This window comes from Amblyomma maculatum, chromosome 6, assembly GCF_055883805.1.
Source record: "Amblyomma maculatum isolate TAMU_Amacu chromosome 6, ASM5588380v1, whole genome shotgun sequence".
Classification (NCBI taxonomy): Eukaryota; Metazoa; Arthropoda; class Arachnida; order Ixodida; family Ixodidae; genus Amblyomma; species Amblyomma maculatum.
In genome coordinates, this window is record NC_139349.1 from 172,458,091 (window position 1) to 172,465,031 (window position 6,941).

Sequence of the window (6,941 nt, forward strand, 5' to 3'; positions counted from 1 at the left end):
CTGCTACCGACCCGTTTCCCCTGAGTGCACTCTCTGTGGAGAGTTGCACGCCACCTTGGACCACATTCTTTTCGGCTGCCCTGCCGATCCTCCCCCGCAGGGACAGCCCGCCATCGGATCATGGGAGGAATGGGAGGCCCTCCTTACGTCGCAGGACCTGGACATACAACTTCGCTCTGTGGACCGGGGTGCCAGTGCCATGGCCCTACGTGACCTGGACACATGCGCGTAATGTGAAGGCCGTGCGGTGGCCCTGGGCCCTTGAAGGGTCCAAACTCGCTCGTTTAATAAAGTTTTGTCCTCCTCCTCCTCCTCCCACGTCGCCGATTGTGGGTGGTCGACCGCGTAGACCCAGCACTGTCGCCACGTTGCCACCTGTCGTCCTCCTCCGGTTCTCGTGTCACGTTGGGTCCTGGTAGCATTTCCATCGTGTGGCTCTCAGCGGCTTCCGTTCACGTGGCGATAACGAACGCTTTATCCTACGTTAGGCCCGTACCGTCTTCAGTGGCCAAAGCTTGCATCGAACAGCCTTGCACGCACGCCAAGGACAAGCTGGTCCCTGAGTGCCTCAGACAAAAACGTTCCAAACGAGCAGTTCTTCGCCAATCGCTTCAATTCTACGATGAAGCCATAAGCTGTCTTCCGGGGTCACTGTGTGCGTTTATGGAAGTTATAACGCTTTGTGACTCCGGGCGCGTAATGGTTCGGAAGCGCCTCTTTTATCTCTAGATGTCTTCTTTTCGGGAACCTCCGGGAACATCAAGTTCCGCAAAGTGGTATACGCGCCATCACCTAGGCCCCGCCGGAGTGGCGCAGTGGTAAGACGCCCGACTACTGTGCCGGAGTTCCCGGGTTCGAACCCGACCTCGGCGGCTGCGTTTCGATGGAGGCGAAACGAAGTGGCGGCCGTGTGCTGTGCGATGTCAGCGCACGTTAAAGATGGGGCTGGTGCAGGTGGGTCACCGCTGCTTGCGGCGGGGGCTGGCCTGGCACCGAATTTTTATCTGTTGTAGGCCGTCATTGCACACGCCACCGCTGGTGGTGGACGACGGCCGTTGTTGCGGCGCGCGCCTTTCTTTCCCTCTTGCTTTTCTTTCTTCTCTATATTCTCCTCTATCTGCACGCGGCAGTGGAGGTGGCTCAGCTACAGAGCCAGTAGCAGGCCCGTGTATTTTCTTTTCATTCTTCCTACAGCCACAACAAAGATCCACGTTAAAGATCCTACAGCCACAACAGCAGTTAAAGATCCCCAGGTGGTCGAAATTACTCCGTAGCCCTCCACTATGGCTCCCATTTCTCTCTTTCCACTTTCACTCCCTTCCCTTACGGCGCGGTTCAAGTGTCCACAGAGCAAGTGTGACAGATACTGCGCCTTTCCCTTCCTGTGAACCAACCAACCAACCAACCTAGTATAATTATAAGCACGTCCATCTTGCTTTGCTTGCCCAGCTTATTCACTCTCGCGAAGGCCTTGAACCCGCTCAAGGCAGATAGGCATGTTACCTGTCATGGCGCAGAATTCCGACAGGCGCCCGATGAACAGGTTTATTGTCGAAGGCTTGTCAGTACACCCACAGAACATGAACACCTCGCCGCCCCCTACCTGGGAGGCTACGTATACCAATGGGGTGGCGCTGTAGTACAGATGGCCGTGGCTCCCTGCTGGTTGTAAGATGCAACAGCGAGTAATAGCATCTGGTAAATGAAAACATATGCCATCATTGCACCCGCCACCGCTTCGGTGGTAGACGACGGCTGTTGCGGCGCACGTCTTTCTTCGTCTTCTTCAGCGCTGGGAAGTCCTTTCTAATTCTTGGGGTAGTGATCACTTGCCCATCTTGCTCACTCTCAATCGTAACTGTCTTCGCGTTCGGACAACACGTTCGTTTTTCAACTGGGCCCAGTTTCGTGCTAATACTACGACCCCCTTCTCGGATATTGACTCCTTCCTGTCTGTACTCTGAGATGCCCGCACTCAAGCTCTCGAATATATCCCCTGTGACGATTCCACAGTTGACATGGATGCTCACCTGGCTAACCTTTGGCGTCGCGCAGATCACCTCACGCAACGTTTTCGGACACACGGAAAACGTCACAAAGATCTCGCGCTTCTTCGACGACAATTCAAGCTTATCCGGGCATACCAGCTTCACCTGCAAAGTGAGGCTTGGCACTCTACATGCGACTGTCTTGGACATGTACTGGGCCTATCACAACTTTGGCGCATCTTTCGTGGCCTAAATGGCAAGGCACGCGGGGCACCACCTCTCGCCGATCTCCTTCTCAATGGCAACCCGGCTGATGTTGAAGATGAAGTTATACGCACCTTTTTCCCACACGCCAGCCTAACGCCTCCACTAGCAGTTTCCATTTTCCCAGTCGGAAACCCTGATCCAGACCTGGATCGCCCATTCTCAAAGGGAGAACTGCAAAGCAGCCCTCGGAAGAGGCCGAGCTCGCGCCACACCCGGGCATGACCGAGTCAGTTGGCAGGAGCTTCGCAATCTCGACTCGGCAGCCCAGGATGCCCTTCTCGACATCATTAATTCTTACTGGGAGACCGGAACGGTACCGGATAACCTCAAGCTTCCTCTTATTCTTCCTATCCCTAAACCCGGCAAAAACCCTCGACTTCCTAGTAATTTGCGTCCAATTGCACTGACTTCACATCTCTGTAAACTCATCGAGCGCCTGCTGCATACCCGGATTAGTCACTACATTGAATACGTCAGTCCTGGATTTCATCCAGCTCAAGCCGGCTTCCGCCCTAACCTCGGAGCGCATGACTGCCTTTGGCTTTTGCGAAAAGTTCTGAATAGAGCTCAACGTAAAACGCTACCTGACTATCTCCTGGCTGTCGATATACACAAAGCTTTTGACAATGTTCGCCATCAGGTTATTCTGGAGGAACTCGCCAAACGCTTTCCTAGTACTCGTGCCCAAATCTGGATCCGCAATTTTTTGACATCTAGACCCATTCAGCCACATGGCAAAGCTCCGGGATGGGTGCCCGAAACCTATTACTTGGATAGGGGTGTACCTCAGAGCTCCATTCTCTGACCCATATTGTTCAACTTGGTCATGACACGCGTCGCCGAGAATCTGGAAATGAGCACAAGCGCAAGATTCGCTATATATGCCGATGATATTACCGTCTGGATTGAGGCAGCGGATTACGTAGATAAATATGCTATGGAGACTGAACTTCAGGCGGCCCTTCTTTGTCTTGAAGATACACTAACCAAAATTGGCCTCGAGCTCGCACCACATAAAACAGAACTGATTAGTATCGACGGAAAACATAAAACCAACCCCAGTATGCAGATTCATCTTCACATCGGAGGCAACACCATCACCTCCTCAAATGGGAAAATCCTCATTCTTGGCCTGTCCATATCAAGCTGCAATAGCCCCCAGAAATGGGTTCATCAGTTACAACGCCTTTGGCCAGCACTGCTACATACTATTCGTCGCCTGTCCAACCGGCACGGCGGTGCGCGGCAGCATGCCTGCCGTGCGATGGCCAGAGCAGCGGCGGTCGGAAAAATCCTCTATGGCACACCCGTCCTCCAACTGTCGAAGACTGACTTCGCTAAGGTCGAACGCCTTCATCGCGCAACACTACGCACTATTACCGGTCTACCTAAGCACACTCCTATAGCCGAACTTGAGCGTTTGGCCGCTCTTCCACCGCTCACTACCATCGTTACCGAGTCACAGACGCGTCATCGAATACGTCTAGAGAGCACTGTCCAGGGGCGTCGCCTGCTGGCCTGGGATGAACAGCGTAACGACAAAACACCAGCCCTATATGCATCACTTCCCCCTTGGGAGATGCCAGTAGTCACACGCGTCCATCGCAGACCTATAAACCGCGATTTTGTCATTCCCCGGGAGCTCCTCTCTGCCCATCACCGAAAGGAGCGAATCCCTGATACGACTGACATATACACCGACGCATCGATTACAAGCGAATTCGCATCTATGGCCTGGGTATGCGATGACAACCCTTCCCTTTCAGGCGCTTATGCCTGCCATCTACCTCAAGGTCTACCCCCTCTTCACGCTGAACTCCTCGCGATTTGGGGAGCCTTGTCTGGAGTGCCTTGCACCGGAACTGGGTCAATACGTATTCTTACTGATTCCTTTGAAGCTTACAAGGAAATCGCTACTCCGGGTTCACAAGATGCAACAGCTACGGCTATACAGCGCCTCCTTAAACGCCACCAACTCTCGACCAGAACTGTCGCTATTCACTGGACCCCAGGTCACTCGGACGAATCAGGGGGCAATGCGGCGGCACACTCCGCGGCTGCCTTGGCAGGTCCACATTTACTTCCCCACCCCCCTTGCTTCATCCTTATTCGACCTTGGGCGGCAACTCACCCCTTCTCTTGCCCTTATGCACTATACTCGGACCAGTCTTCGTAGCCTCAGTCAGCATCGCATGCAGGTGGCCACACCAGACCCACCTTTTACGAGAAGAACCCGCCTCACCCGAAGTCAAGAAGTATTTTTGAATAAGCTCATCGCCCATGCGGCTTACACGCCACGTATTATGGCCCGCTGACGTCAGTATACGGAGAAAATGATTACGTGCCCCCACTGTACGACTCTAACCTGCGGCGGCATATCTCATTTACTTTGGGATTGCCCTGCTTTTTCTACTGGACGCCCCGAGATCGAACCCTACCGCCTGAACTACCGTTCCCTTCTAGAAACTGATGCTAACACACAGATGATATTTGCCAAGTATGGCTCGCTTAGTGGCCTGGTTAGAGCAATGTGATTCGAGTGACGACCTAAACAATGAAGATATGTCTACTCCCCTTTATCCCCATCGATGGCCATGAGCCTTCCCATTCAATAAAGGACATTCAATCAATCTTCCTCTTCTTTTTCTTTCTTCTCCATTTTCTCTTCTGTCCGCACGAAGCAGCGCAGGTGGCTTAGCTACAGAGCCAGTAGTAGGCCCGTGCATTTTCTTTTCCTTCTTCCTACAGCCACAACAACATTTTATAGGGTGCCTTCAATGGCGGTGAAATGCAAATGCGTCCGGGGACTACGGGATGTAAATAAATTAAATTATCTTTACGGGAAATACAAAACGCAGTATTTGTCGCATTTTGTGACACCTTAACCGCGCTTAACCGCGCTTTACTATCTCACTTAAACCTTAGCCCAGTTACACACCCATCACGTTCTCTCCCTTTCTCTTAACCTCCGCTCTAACCTCATCATACCTCCCATCCCTAAAGCCATGCACCCTGAGCGAGACCAAGGCCGCAGAATAGCCAGGGCTCACGCCCTCCACAGACAATATAGCGAGGACCAAGAGGTGGTCTACGTGGACGCAGCGGAATATACGTCAGGCTCCGGTACGGACCTGGCTGTAGCCGACAATCAAGCAAAGCTGCCTAATTCCAGCTCTATAATCACCAATTCCACCACAGAGGCAGAGGAGGCAGTCATTGCGCTTGCTCTTTTCTCTACATCTGCGACAAACATTATCTGCGATTCTAAATTATATCAACGGCTATATATCCCGCACCGCTGCTCGCATATTACGAGAAGGTTAGTTTCCTAGCCCGAGGTCTCACTTTCCGGGCTAGAGAAATGGAGTCCCCTCTACAGGACGAGGAACGCTTGCTCTGCTTCCGTGATATTCTCTTGTACTACCAGAACAAACGAAGGAAATATACACCCCTAGCCCACTCTCTCACCATAGCGCAGGCCGTACACTGGCGAAGCTTGCAGACTCGGACTGCTTCATACTCTACACTTCTATATGCCTGACACCCAGATCAGTTTTCCTCATCATACAGACTCTGCGGCAAATCAGGACACTTCCTACACATCCTTCTTACATGCTCCCCCTGTCCTCATCCCCCATCACCGAACGTCGCAGAGTACTACTGGAAGTCTCTTATGAAGAGCACCTCAAGTCAAGACCAACGGAAGATTATTTCCAGTGCTATGAGGAGGATTGCTCTTCAAGAACTTTTTTTTGCCTTATAAGGGTGTCTCCCATGTATTAAGGGAGCACCCAAGTGCCATGCAGGGGGCTTCGCCCCCACTGTTTGTTCCAATGGCAATAACATGTTTCTACCACCACCCTAGCTATATATACACTACACCACCGTGCACCACACACATCTCTTCTCCGCACAATCAACGGAGAGAGTGATGCGCAGCTGGCGCGGGCTGTGGTTATGGCGTCACTTCTCCGGCTCCGGCGGAGCGCGCGGCCCAGCGCGGCCGCGACGGCAGCTCCGACGCACCAGCTGCTGCCTCTGACGACATTCGGCCCCTCGCGCATGCGCAGCTTGGCCCACGCTGTGCCGAGCGAAATTGCTCGACGACTAGCGTAGTGTTGCTTTCGCATCAAAAACGTTCGCAGTTGGCACTGCTTGACTTCAGGATATTTTAAGCGATAGCTTACACAGCTCGTTTGGCTGAAACGCCGTCTGCGTCGTATTGGTACGAGCTATCCGCACCGCGTGTCCAAAAAAATCAGGGGCTTCGTAAAACATAGTATCATATTAATTCTTTATTCTAGTGATTGATGGCCGATTGGTTTGTGATAGACGATAGTGAGTTAATGAAATCATTGTAAATAAATCATTAATTTTTCAATTAAGTAAATAAAACAAGAAAATTGTAAAAAGGAGGTTCAGAGGTGTCAAATGGCCAGAATTGAAAGACGCTATTGATGATGCTAGTTAAGAATACTTAGAGCGTGAAACTGACCAATTAATTACTTGAAATAAATAAAAAAGGAAAAGTTAGAAAAAAAGGGCAATTCAAGTAGTCAAAATGCTCAGAATGAAAACCCAATAATTTAAAACGCTGTATAAAAAATGTAAGATGTGTATTTGATCAATTATTTGAAATGATTGAAAAATGGAACATTGGAAGCAGTAAGGTATAATGGTGTCAAA